This window comes from Vanellus vanellus (genome assembly GCF_965231255.1).
Source record: "Vanellus vanellus genome assembly, chromosome: 13".
NCBI classification, from domain to species: domain Eukaryota; kingdom Metazoa; phylum Chordata; class Aves; order Charadriiformes; family Charadriidae; genus Vanellus; species Vanellus vanellus.
The window spans coordinates 12606784-12620433 of record NC_138918.1 but is presented as its reverse complement, the minus strand read 5'-3'; positions in this window follow the sequence as shown (position 1 = coordinate 12620433).

The window sequence follows — 13650 nt, the reverse complement described above, 5'->3', positions numbered from 1 at the left end:
TGTGTTGGGGCAGAGCTCTGCCAGGCGATGCTCCTGCATCCCGCGTGTCCCATTGCTTCACGCCGCGATGCCCCCAGCCATCCCACTGCCTCTCCCAGCCCACCGCGACTGGGCATCCGGGAGGGGGAAACACACTCCTGGGGAGGATCTTTCCTAAACTGGGTTTGGTAGTGCTTCCCGTTGCAGCAGCAGGCTCAGTGCTGCGAGCCGAAGAGATGGGGAAAGCTGTTCATCCAGCGGTACCTAGCAGGGCAGGAGGATGCTATCGCCCAGGCAACAGGTTCGTTTGTCTCCCCAAATACAAGCGAGGTGAGTTACGGCAGAGCCCTTCCCATGGGCCAGGCCAACACCGAGAGGCCATTTGTTAACACGCCTGGGCCAGTTGCTCGTGAGCGCTGAGCGCAGGGACACTGGAGCTACCGAAACATTGCTCCAGTCGCTGAATTAACAGCAACCCTTTCGTGTAATCGGGAGCTCGTGGCAGCGTGCACAAGCCCTGTGCTGGCAGCAGCTGGGCTTCCATCCCAGCTTGGCCATGGATCTGCTGGTCGACCCTGGGTGAACGTCCCGTCTTTCCCAGTGCCTGGGAGCAGCGTGTTGGAAAGGGCTGGAGAGGACACAGCTCCTCCTCTGAGAGCTATGATTAATATTTGGAAACTGTTGGCTGCTCTGGCAATCCCAAGCTATCCACGTTGTGCCTGTGCCATTCACATCTCTCTCCTCCTGCTTTATGGAGGATATTTATTATTATCTTTATTAATTACATATGGCAGTACATTTAAAATAAGGAGGAGGGGGAGGGAATGGCTAGTGCTTTCCCACCATGGAAAAGCAAAATGTTACATCTTGTACTTGTTGAAAGTAAAAAATCTTTCATTTCACAAAGTATGATATGCATTACTAATTGTACAATTATTTTGTTCCGTGGCACTCGCAAAACAGAACTTGGAGTGCTTTCAGCAAATTCTGGTGTTGAGGAAATAATGACTTGTTTTTTTTTAAAAAAAGTACTAAATGAAGTGCTCTTCCTTTATGAGGATTATTTCTTGGGTTTCTAGGATATTTCTTTCCTAACCCTTCTTAAGATAAAAGCAGCGAAGCTTTGCTGCATCAGTAATACACTGGAGTCAGTGTGGACCCTGAGAAAAGGAAGGTGATGAGCAGGGACTGCTCCCTGCCCACCTCTCACCACCCCACGCAGCGTTTGAGCCCATTTCTGGCAGGAGGTTGGGCTGCAGCGGGTCACTTACTTCCCCTTGAAGGACGGTCCCACAAAGGCCAGATGACACCTTACATGGAAAAATTCATTCTGTGCCCTACAGAAGTGCCAACAAACATCATGAATGCATAGAGCTGGAGCAGCTCCTGCTCCCGGAGCACAGAGTGGGGTGATACAGGTGCTCCACCAGTCCAGTACGAAGCTTGAGCAGTGGAAAGGAGAAGGGCAATGTGTGTTCGCAGTCAGTGAAAGGGACAGTGGCAGAGCTGGAATACATCAGAGGAGTTCTTTTCACAAAATGTGCACAGACTGCGATATGCGAACCCTCACAGGGAGGTGGATTTTGTAGGTCTTTAAAGTTAGAGGCCCTGAAAGTTCTCCTGGGGTGAGAGGTGGGATAGCCCCACCTCTGCAGTGCCGGGCTGCAGTGCGTCTTTCCATGGCTCCTCTGTGCCAGCCCACCCTGCAGCCCTCTCCCACCACTTCTTGGCCAGCCAAACTCGATTTAACACAACTATAAAATTAATGACATGGAAAATAGCTCTATGGACTTTTTTCCTGCGTGCTTCTCCCTTGCCAGTCTCCCACCAGTACCACCACACACATAAAAATCCTATCACTGGGCCAGATTCCAGTCTCTTTTCCAGCTGTGCCGTAGGCTGAGGGTGTGCCTGGCAGCCCGCGAGAGCAGCACGGACGAGCGAGAGCAATCTTGTTCAGCTCAGCAGGTAAGCGCAGATGTTTGGAAAACTAACCTCTTCAAGACCAGAAGAAAAATAAGTCTCTTTCTGCGAGATTGATCTGCGGGCCCCGACAGAGCGATCAGCTGGACTTCTTGGAGAGCGGCAACAAACAGCAAATTAGAAGGTGTCAGCCCGCTGAGATTTCAGACAAATTAGAAAACGAAACGGCGCTTGTCGCTATGCTGTGCCTTTCAGCTAAGCCAGCTCCTTGCTTTCCTGCAAGCCAGCCCGTGACTCTGCTGCGGTGGCCGGTGGCCGCGTGCTAAGGCGAAGGAGCCGGTGGCCGGGTGGGAGCTGCCGCAGGGGCACCTCGTGGGGATGCTGCACCCGCTCCCTGCAGCGCTGGGCCAGCAGCGACCCTCGGGCACCTTCAAGCCAAACTGATCCTCTTACCAGCCAAAATTTTGACTTCCTACCAGTTACCTCTATTCTTAAAGCAAACTTGAAGCTCTTCCTGCTTATCTTAGAAGGCTTTGAAATACAGCTACCCAAAAATCAAACCGTCAGCGCCCCATGTGCAGCAGGAGCACTGGGCGGGCTCTGCAGGGTGCTTTGGCCGGTGTGAACACACGCAGTGAATCACCCTTCTGCCACAGCCTGCTTTGAAAATGAAATTACCGCACCCACTAACCAGCACCCCTGAGCAGCATCCCTGCTAATTTGTGAAGCCCACAGAGAGATCTGGGTTTTCCTTAATGTCCCCCAATTCCACCTAATTGTGATGTTTCTAAATCTCTCTCTTCTGACAGCAAGATGTTCCTCGTTGCGCAACTGAAGAAGGAAGTGAGTAATGTTCAGAAATAACCGTTCCCACGGGAGGTCAGTGGGTCAAACAACTTGAGTTGCCTTCACAGGCTGTGATGGTCTGATGACGGACGTTTCCACCAGTGCACAATATTTCAGTAACCGTTGTTTGACCGTACTAAGGAGGATCTGAGCGCCCCACGGAAACTCTGTCTTTATCTCCAAATGCTCACTTAACATATAAAGTCTGATCCCAAGGCAATGACGCTTCCGACACTTTTGTCCACCAAAACTGATATTGCTCCAAATGAGATGGATAAATAAATATCTCTGCTGATCCTGAAAGCCCTCAGAATAAAAAAATCCCAGATTACAACAGCACAGAAGCACGTCACTGAGGAGCACAGGTCGACAGCCAAATTCTCTTCAGGTAAAAGCACATACCTGTGCGTTGTTTGTTTTTTTTTTTCTGAAGTCACAGAATCTTCAAGAAATTTTTGTCCTTGGTTCTAAGGAGACTAAACTTCACCTGACGTTTTTTAATTTAGATTAACGAAATCTGCTTTCACTCCTTCTCCCATTCCCGTTGAATAAAGGCAAACACTTGCCATTATCTCCTGCCACTTTTATCGTAGAAATTAATGCTCCCTTTTGGCTGAAATGTCTGGAACGAGTTAAACGACCCCCAAGAAATTATTGCAATAGCTGGAAGTGCAAGACAGGCAGAATGAAGAGTCTGCAAACAAAGTGGGGGAGGGAGACCGCTTTCAAGTGTTTTATAATTACTAAGATTTTTTTTTAATCCTGTTTACATTTAACTTTGCACATTAAATTCATAACCGTGGTGTGCAACCAGGTGCAGTAGCAATATACAAAATCTTATTAAGAGGAGCAAATGAAGAAGATGGGAGGATTTGGGATGGGAAAGGAGGGGCGTTGTGATGGAATTAGCACCCGCTGATTTTCATTCTTTCTAACAATAAATTGCTTGTCAAGAAACTCGGTGGGGACCAACTACCGTCAGTTAACTATGCACTTGAGAAAAATAATTGGAATGCAAAATGCAATGGCTCACAGCAATCTCAAAAACGTCCTGGCTCCTTGGGTTTCCATCCAGTGGGCTCTGCCTTGCTGCAGCTTGGCATCCTTCAAGGTCCTTTCCGCTCCTCTCTCTCACTCGCTGATGCTAATTGCTGTGGTTTTTTTACAAACTCTTGTTTAAAATTAAATAGGAAAGAGTCTTGAGCAGTCTGGCTCCATTGAACTATTGTGTCTGCATCTTTTCAGCCCTGCCAGCAATGCTCGAAATAAAAGAGTTAGATTTTAACTGGGTTTGCTGTTAGAATGGAAACAAGGATCAACTGATTACTGGTCTCACTTAGGGAAGTCTCTCAACTGACGCTGGTGCTTAAGCGTTATCGGCCACTTCATATTAATAGCTGTAGAAATGAAAGTTAAGTGTCATCATCCTTCTTATACAGAGGCAGAAGTCCCAGACCCAGTGAGAAGTGATTTGTTAAGATTGCTCAGAAAAAAGAGTGCCGAACCAGAAATTTCATCTCCACCTGGGGATTATTTAAAATTCTCATTGCTGCACAGAAATAGAAGCAGGACTTGTACAGAGAAAAACAAGAGATGTGGATAGACTTCGGGATTTATATTTCTATTACTTTTCTATGGTCAATAGGTACACCTGCTCCCACGGGCTGGGCCGTATCCTGCACCTTGCTTTGAACAGTGAGTCACGAGAGCCCTCCTTGGATCCCAACACAACTCATCTTCGGAAAGGGAGGTAAGGTGCCAAATAAAGACCTGAACCCAGGGCTGAATCTGGGTTAAAAACTCCTACCAGGGATCCAGGGAAACCCCCAGCCTCAGGCGGGTGGATGCAGCAGCTGTTGGGCAGATGAGTTATACTCGGCCGATTGAAGGATCCCAACATCTCAGTGACAAGCTCTGCTGAGCATCCCTGGGCCGACCTGAACGCAACACCCCGTTCCCAGCAAAACTCTGGAGCCTCTCAGACTGGGCAAAGGCACTGAAGCAGGAATGTGCTGCAGTGGGACCCCCTGCCCCTGTGAACCCACACCTGCAAACCCAGGGCAGAGGCAGCCCCGGCTCCCCACGAGCACCTGGGGAACCTAAACTCAGTCTAGCACGAGCCCAGAAGCCCGACCAGCCTGAGCCTGCTCAGCAGCGGGATCTTTTCCATCACATAAGCAAGCGTCTCCTGCAGAAAACAGAGGAATAAAAGCTTATCTCCGAGATACGTCATCTCCCCGTGGTGCGCTCAGCTCAGCGTTATCGTGGAGTTGCCAGGGGACTCTGACCTTTGCGGGAAATGTTAAATCATTGTGACTTTCATATTGTTTAATATTCCTCATTGATTAGTTTCCATCTCCCTGAAGGCAAGAGGATTTGACTGAGAGCCAGAGCTCAGCAGTACCCAGTGCTGTGGGTGGTGTTGAGCTTTCGGGAGCGAGAAAGCTGACAAAATAAAATGCAGCAAATGACTTTCAAATATAAAGACAAGAAAACGAATAACTTTCAGAACTATGGTTTTCCTGACCCGGACTAAAATCCCACTACCTTTTCCATAAAGCTTTAATACCCAGAGACAGACAAATGTTGATAGCTTACTCCAGCTCCAAACCACAAATTTCCTTCGTTGCAGCTACAGAAATGTCATGTGGGTCTGTTGTGTTTCCCCTCATCCCTATCCCCCCCCCAAGAATTTGCTGTATTTGCTGTGCCCACCCATGAATAGGCTCGTGGGTGCACCAGCCATGCGTCCTCGCCCGTGACCCGGGGTGCCAGGAGCACGATGCTGTGTGCCAGCTCCCCGCCACCCTCTCAAGGACGGGACTCCTGAGTCCAGCCTCAAGCAGGCAGGAGGAAGAAGAGCTGCCTGTTCGGCCGGCACAAGCGGAGCTGCTGCCAGGGAAAAGGCCATCAGAAGGAGGGTGTGGAGCTCGGGGGAGGCAGTTTTTCACTAAGCGGGGACCAGCGCAGCTCCCACGAGGGTGTCCTGCTTCTCTGGACACAGAGCATCCATCCTCACATAAAACCACCCCTGTGCCAGATGTGCTGAATGAAGCAGAGCCGCCAAGTAAGGAGGGGACCTGTCATTGGTTCCCAGTGACAGGACGAGGGGCAATGGGCACAGGTTAGAACATAGGAAGTTCCGTTCAAATACACGGAAAAACCTCTTTACAGTGAGGGTGACAGAGCACCGGCACAGGCTGCCCAGGGAGGTGGTGGAGTCCCCTTCCCTGGAGATGTTCAAGCCCCGCCTGGATGCAGTCCTGAGTAATGTGCTCTGGGCAATCCTGCTTTGGCAGGGGAGTTGGGCTAGATGATCTCTAGAGGTCCCTTCCAACTCTGAAACTCCATGATTCTGTGATTACAGCCTGTTCAATTGCCTCGAAGCTAGTTTTGAGGAACCATAAGCAGTAATCTCCTTCCTCATAGAACAGTCAAGAATACCGTGTCTGGGCAGCTTTTGTTACTTGATTAATCTCATTTTGGCCCTGGCCTCCCTTTTCCAAAGCTTCTTCCACAAAACCCTGACTTGCCTCTTTCCACTGAGTCATGCACGGCACAGATCCCTTGATTCACGGGCTGTTTCTTCAGTCTTATTATATTTTTCAAGCCTGGGTTGGTTCTTCCCTCCTTCTGTGTCCAGCCAAGTATATGTTGGCATCTGGTTTATGAAGTCAGGTTTTGCATCTCCTGCCAGGAATCCCAGTAACAGACTCCGAAGGGGCTCTGGTGCTCAGCGCGTCCCGTGCCACGCTGGACGTGCCACAGCTTTTGGCATCGGCACAGGAGGAACCCCATTGCAGCAGCCGGTGCGGGAGAACACACCGCTTCCTTCTGCCCTGTCATTCACTCCCTGGTTCCAAGCTTTTGGGGTCTCCGGTATTTTCAAATGGCTGTTACACCTCCCCAAACTGCCTCCCTGCCTCTCTCCCCAAACTGCCCACTCCTCTGCTGAGGTGTTCAGTAATGGGGACCTCCCACCCATGAGGCTGCAAAATCGCTGCCCTGGCTTCTGCCAACAAGTACCGGAGACAGGGAGAGAAAGAAAAAAGAAAACCAAGAGGAAAACATAGAGCTGAAGGGTGGTCATTGCTTCTGTTGTTTTAAGGGTTGTGCTATCCCATGTCAGCTTAGGTGAGGTCAATATAATAACAGCAGTAGTTAATGGAGAAATACCGAGTATTAAGAAGCAGCTTTGAATTAATCTCAGCTTTATTTATTTATTTTTAAGTACAGCAGTGCACACCTCCTAGCTTCCTTATCTTTTTGGGTGCACCTGGAACTGTGAAAGCTTTAAACTTGCAAATCCAAAGCTTAAACGGGGTAAATAGTTTTGCTTCAAACACTCCAGAATTGTATTAAAAAAAAAAAAAAAAAAAAAAGAGAAAATGAAGAGGGAGAAAAATCATGCTCTATATTTGGCCTTTGGATTTGTTGCATGTGCAGAAGAGAAAGGTTTGAGGGAGCTTATGGATTTGTACAGGAGCTGAAAAGCTCGTGCCTGCTTAGCAGCCTTCATTGCGACGCACGCAGAAAGGAGAGAGCTGCTCTTCTTGTGTGAGCCCCAGCACTGCCCGTCCATCCCTGCCAAAGGGTCCTGCTGCAACGTGGGCACTGGGGATGGATTTCCCCCAACTCTACTCAATGTCTTTAAAAATTGCTTTTTAAGCATCTTTTCCCACCTCAGAATAAAACTTGCCTTCCTCCTACTGCAATTATTTGTGGAAGCTTTATAAATGCCCAGGAAGGAGAATCATTTTCCCCCTTCACTCCTGGGCGCTACAAAATTCTAAAAAAAAAAAAAAAAAAAAATTTAATCATCTTCCTAGAAAAACAATAGTGATGTCAGTGTGTTTGAGTGATGTCAGGAGTGGTCACAGAGACAGCCCGGTAACTAGCCCCTGAAGGATCCCCACGGGTCTCTGCTCCAAAGGAGCCTGTGATCGGCGGAGCGGGGAGCTGTGCCCTGCCAGCGGCGCTGGAGGTGACTGTCAGCGGAGGATCCTCCGCCAGCGCAGATTTTCATCCCGCCGCTAAAGAGCTCTGACAGCACATGCCAGCTGAAGCTGGGTGTTTGCATCAGCCTAAGGACACCGCCTGCATCCCTTGCTGCGGAGATACACTCCAGCCGCACCGGCCGCGGCGTTTCTGCGCTGCAGAACGTGCAGCCGGGGGCACTAGCGAAGGGGCTGTGACCTTGAGGCAAAGCCTGGCCAGAGGGATAAATAAGGACAGCTTAAGCCGTTTCCCAGAGGCAGACACAAAGGGGGACAGGCCAAATCCCGTCCCTCTAAGTTTTCCAACCCACTGGGAGCAGGACAGAGTGAGTCTGCTGGCAGCAGGGCATTTCTCACTGCCCGGGGCTGTCCGACGTGGGATGTTATAGCCCCTCGGTCTGAGCTGGGACCTAGGAACCAAGAGTGGGATTTTCCCAGCATTTTGGGTACGTCATGCCTGACTCCTCAAGGTTTATTTTTTTGACCAGGGTTTTGCAAGCTCTCCGGGGCTGTAAAGAGGATTTGTGCTACACAGTCCATCTTTTAGTTGTTTGCAGCAAAACAGGGCACTGCATATAAGAAAAAGAAGAGCCGCAGCAGCAATTCACTGACCCATGAATAAAACCCGGTGAGGAGATGCCTCCATTCGGTCCTGCCTACATCTTCCATTTACAGCACACTCCCCAGAGCACCTGGTGGTTGGTCGTGAACAGTGAGCAAATCTGCCCAGAGGACAGAGCTCAGGTGGACATGAGTTTGATGTGAGTGAGAAACCCTAACCTAAGAGGTTTTTAAGGTTGAACCCCCTGTTTTTAAGGTATCTTTTGGAGTTCAAGAGCAGGTTAATGTGCCAGTGGAGTCAGATGCCCTTCCCAGCTTTTCTTCAGGAAGACAAGGGTCCTTGTGCTTCCTGCGGGCTCAAAAAGCAAGGAGCCAGAAAGCACTTCCAATCTATTCATATTAATTATATTTCTTTCCAGTCTTGACTTTTACAGCACTCTCCAGTTTGAGCTCCTCATTTTTCAGTGTTTGGGGCTAGCTGGCAGGTTTTCAGTTTCCATCAGTGGAGTAAAGCTGATGGTTACCCTCAAGTGCCTGAGAGCGCCCAGAAGAGCCAGGGGAAGTCTGGAGGAGGGAGTGGGACGGCGCCGTCTTTGCAGTGGAGAGAATGAAGAGGGACAGCCAGGACAGGATGCAGCCCTACCCGCTGCTTTTTAGTAATCACCCAATTTAGCTGTTTTTTTTTCTCTCTCTACCCTTTTTCACTATTAAGATTTATGTGGAGGAAGGTGCCCAGCTGCATCTGAGCGCAATAAACCTCTCGTGGCTGGTAAAAACCGATGAGCTATTCTTCCAGCTTGTTAGCAGTCAGGAAGATGGAAGGAAGTGGGAGGAATCCAGAGGGTGAGGTTTTCTAATGCCTCACTCGTCACTGCTGAACCCGGCGCTATTTATGGCGCAATTATCACCGCAGACAGACTCCTTTATCATCCAGCCAATATTCTGGGTAGAAATCCTATTGCAGCCCAGCCACTCCATATATCATCTGGGCGCAGGCAACGGCCAGGTGAAGAGGTTCGCTTGCGGAGAACGTATCTGCCAGACGCTGCTTGTCCCTGGCGTCCCTGCCCACCCGGTATTTACGGCCAGGGAGGAGGCTGCCGTCCTTCTGCCCTCCCAGCAGCGCCCAACACGGCGGGAGGAGGTGAGGGTAGTGTAGGGCTGTTCTGCACTGAGGTGCCAATGGGGGCTTCCCAGGGGAATCTGCTCCTGTCGGGGCACGAGGGGTGGTTTTTAAGTAGTAACACGAACATAGAGCCAGCAACAAGTCTGCTGGACTGAGGGCGGCTCAGGGCAGCAGGGAAGGGAGAGGGATCTGCAGAGAAGTGACAGCAGGTGAGTTTTGAATCCTCTGTGGTTTTGTAAATGAGCCACAAGGCAAGAGAGGGGGAGTCAAGTCCTGGCCATGTCCCTGAACAGCAGGTTCCCTGGGTCCCTGTGTACCCCCACAGCTCTGGTGCACCCTCCTCACCTGCCTGGCCCCACCGCCCAAGCCAGGGCTGCGGGCATCATCCTCGAGGAGTCACCTTGGATGGGTAGCACAGCTCTGAAGACCGAAATTTGAATTCTTTTTTTTCCTCTTCCCCAAATTCCTCATTCTCTAGGGCAGAAACTGTGCCGTTCTCCTTACTTTGTGCTGATATCCCTCCCGAAGTTTGGTTGAGCTTCGCCAGGGGCACGAGGGTCTCAGAGCAAACTCCCATGTAGCCCACTCCTCTGGCTGGTTTGGGACAAGACCGGAGCAGATTGGCTCATGGACAGCACCAGTGAAACCAGGTTTCCTGTTAAACACCAGGTCTGGACAAAGACTGTAGTGTAGATTCTCTGGTGTCTAATAAGGGTTGAACGTCCCCTTCCCCTCCCTGCTGGCAGATGCATTTCTTTTCATTGCCCATTTCCACAGACCTTGTCAGGACTGTGATATATCTGGAAGCCTCTTCCCCTGTGTCAAACGTGGGTGGTATTGGGCAGCTGCTGGTGGGAACCAGCAAGACCGCACGCAAGGCTGCTGAGTCATGTAGCCTAATTTTCCTGGAGAATCGGACTAAACTCCCACCCACATCGCTGTTTCCACTGCCAGGGCAGAGCTGAGATGCGCCCTGGTCTCCACTCCGCCATCTCCCCTTTGTCTTTCATTGCACAGAGCCGGGCTGCATTTATTAAGGGATGAGCCTTAATACTTGCAGGGAGTGAAATTCTTGAGGCAGAAGAGCTAAAATACCCATTGCTCGCACTGCCTGTTTACCTTCTAATTGACGCTGACTCCTGCCTTTTCACGTTCCTGGTGCTTGAAAAGGGAAGAACAAATCTAAGCAATGTAATTTAATACCCCAAACATACTGGCTTAATTGCAATCCCCATAAGCCAGCCACACAAAACTCTAAACAAATTCGATTAATTTATTTCAATTTGCACAAGTCTCCCTCTCAGACTGTAATTAATGGAGGGAAACAATTAAGGTAAACACAGCACAGCTGAGAGAGCTGTCCTTGCTAAAAGTCACATTTTATTTTAATAATGCTGTATTTATATAAGTTCCATGCTTTTAACAAGTTTCCCATTTCCTCGATGTTTAATCAGTCCTGTAAATATTTTGCCTGGGCTGAAACGGTTTTGTGAAGTTGGAAATCGACAGGGATGGCACAGGGCAGGGAGAGACCCAGTTGCTGATGGGCGCTTGGGGGGACGTGGACTGTGGGCAGAGACTCAGGGAAGGGGTCAGTATATACATATATAGGGCCCTGTATAATCTCCCGGCTTGCATTGCCGAGGTTTGCTTTGGTTGGGTGGTGGTGCCCTACGCCGAGGGAGACCTCACCAAGAGGACAGTGCCCATCGCTCCCACCCGCTGCAGCAAACATCTCCTCGTTCCCAGCTGCCAGCTCTGACTCTTACAATCCCTACACATCTGGACTGAAGCTAATTGGTGTTCATTAAGACTGATAGCCCCCCCGAGAGCTGTTAGCATTGCTGATGGCGCTCTGTGTTACTGTGACATCCAGAGAAACGGTCCTGCATGGACCCACCATGGCCATGCTGGGGGTAATCCTGCACCCCCCGCCCTGCGCTCAGCCCCATGTGTGTTGCTGTTGTGGGACTGGGAACAGACACACACTGGGGGGTTAATTCCTCCTCCGGGTGCTCCCTGGGGGAATGAAAGGTGGCCCTGAAGCAGGAGGGCTGGGAGGCAGCTGCAGCTGCCACAAATCCAGGGTTCTCCAACTGCATGTTGGCAATAATGCTGCTGTGATGAGCCCAATAAAGCCTGTAGGAAAAGCCTGTCCTGGTAAATCTGTTTACTAAGGGTGTAAATGACCCATGGTCACGCTGAGACAGCTCCACCTGACATATCTTCCCAGGTCTCCTGCTTCTGCTTGGATGAGGGCTTGGCTTTGCAGGGCTCCTGTGTGCAGCACAGCCTGGGCACATTCCAGCAAGGCACCTCTGAAATGCCACCAAATGGGAGGCAAAGGCATTTGTCCAGCTGCCACTTGATCTCTGCTCTGGGTTGACTTCAGCACGTGCCCTCAATCACCCTGCTCTGCTCCATACAGGACAGAGACTGATTTCACACCAGGCACAGCCTGGACGGAGGAAGCAATGGAGCTGTTTCTTCAGGCAGACGGGAAGGTCCCACTCCAACTGCTCCAGCAGCGGCTTTGAGTTGCTTTGTTCATCACTTGTCATTTTGCGTCTTTGAATACATCCCATGGGTGAGTTTTCTTGAAAGAGATGGGACATCTGTCTTCACTGCTTTCCTTTTTTTTTTTTTTAAAAAAGCAGGAACAATACAATCTGTTTTTCATTGCACCAACTGGTATTGCTAAAGGATGGAAAAAAATTAGGTGCTGGTTTTCTCCCTTTTCTTTCCACCTTCATTAACCTTAACGTGTACTGTGCTCCTCTTGTAGCACAAGCATGGCCTTGCTAGAGAAGATCTTAGCTGGAACAATCTCATGTTGATTTTCCGTTATCTCAAGTACTGGCTGGTCTAATTAGTTTGGAAATGCGCCATTTGTTAAAGAAAGACGAGGTGCAGCCTGACACCTACTGTATTAATTACTTGCCTCTTTAGCTAATTGCTTGCCCACACTATTAAGTGAGGGACGTTGTCACTAACGTCTCGAGTTGAAGGTGCTGTTGGAGAGGAGGTCGGGGAGCTGGAGGATTTGTTTTGGGATGGTGGGAGCGGGGCCAGTGCTAGTTCTGGCTTACGCCTCCCCAGGGATGTAAAATCCAGGTGCAGGATATGTCCCAGCATCCACAGAGGTGGGGGTTGGATGCATTGGGAAGAGGAACCCATTTGGAGAGTGGTCCCCTGACTACCAAGGACCTTGCTGGGTGACCCTGGGCAACACGTTGCCTCTTCCCACTCCCAGTTCCTGCCTGTGAAATCCAGAGAAGGATACAGATGTCTGTTTGGAAAGCTATCATGATAAGTGTTACATAAAGGCCAGAAATCACTACTAGGTATTGTTGGGATGTGCAGGGGAGGAGCACACATGGAGATGGAAAAATACATGGAGGAAACAAATCCGAAATAAAAAGCAGAAAGAAAAGCGTGGCGGTGCAGGAGGGATGGAGATCCTGCATGGCAGGGTTGGGTGGCTCATCTCCCCTCAGACCCCAAGTGCCTCTAAGGAGGCTATGCAGAGATGGACCCATCTCCCCACGGCTTTGGCTGCCCATTTGGGGGTCAAGATGCCGTGCACGCTACCACTGAGCCTGGGGCAGAGAGGCTGGAGGTGCCCATAGCTGCTAGCCCCAGCCATGCCAGGCAGGACCAGATCTGGCCTCTCCATGGGCTTGTGACAGAGGACGAGGTTAAACAGGAGCCCTTGGAGCTGGGGAAGGAGCCACCCCTGGCCACCTTGAGTCCTCTGTGCCCCTACAGAGTCAGGCCATAGCAGCCTGGGTCAAAAAGCTGCCCAAAGAGGATCTTGAAGGCAAGAGCATCTCAGGAGGGGATGGTACGGTGGGAGCCAGTGATGAGCCCAACATTCACCTCACAGACCTACCTAATGGTGAGGATACTGGGGTTCCCTCACCCAGGTAGACATGTGGGGCAGGGTTGGGAGAGTAGCAGCATGGATGCAGCCAGATCCCTCTCAACTGCCTCCATCCAGATCCCAATTGCTGTGTGAAAAAAAAAAAGTCATCCCAGTGGGGCTGCAAGATGCTGGGTCTGCTTTTGCAAGGGGTCATAGGACACCGTTCTGTCCCAGCTATGTGCTGGGACAAGAATTTGCCTCATCTCCCACCTTTGAGCTGAGGCCATGACCAGCAGGGTGGCCAGAGGAGGATGGGGAGGAGGACACCCCTCCAACTGCCCCAGTCCCCTGCT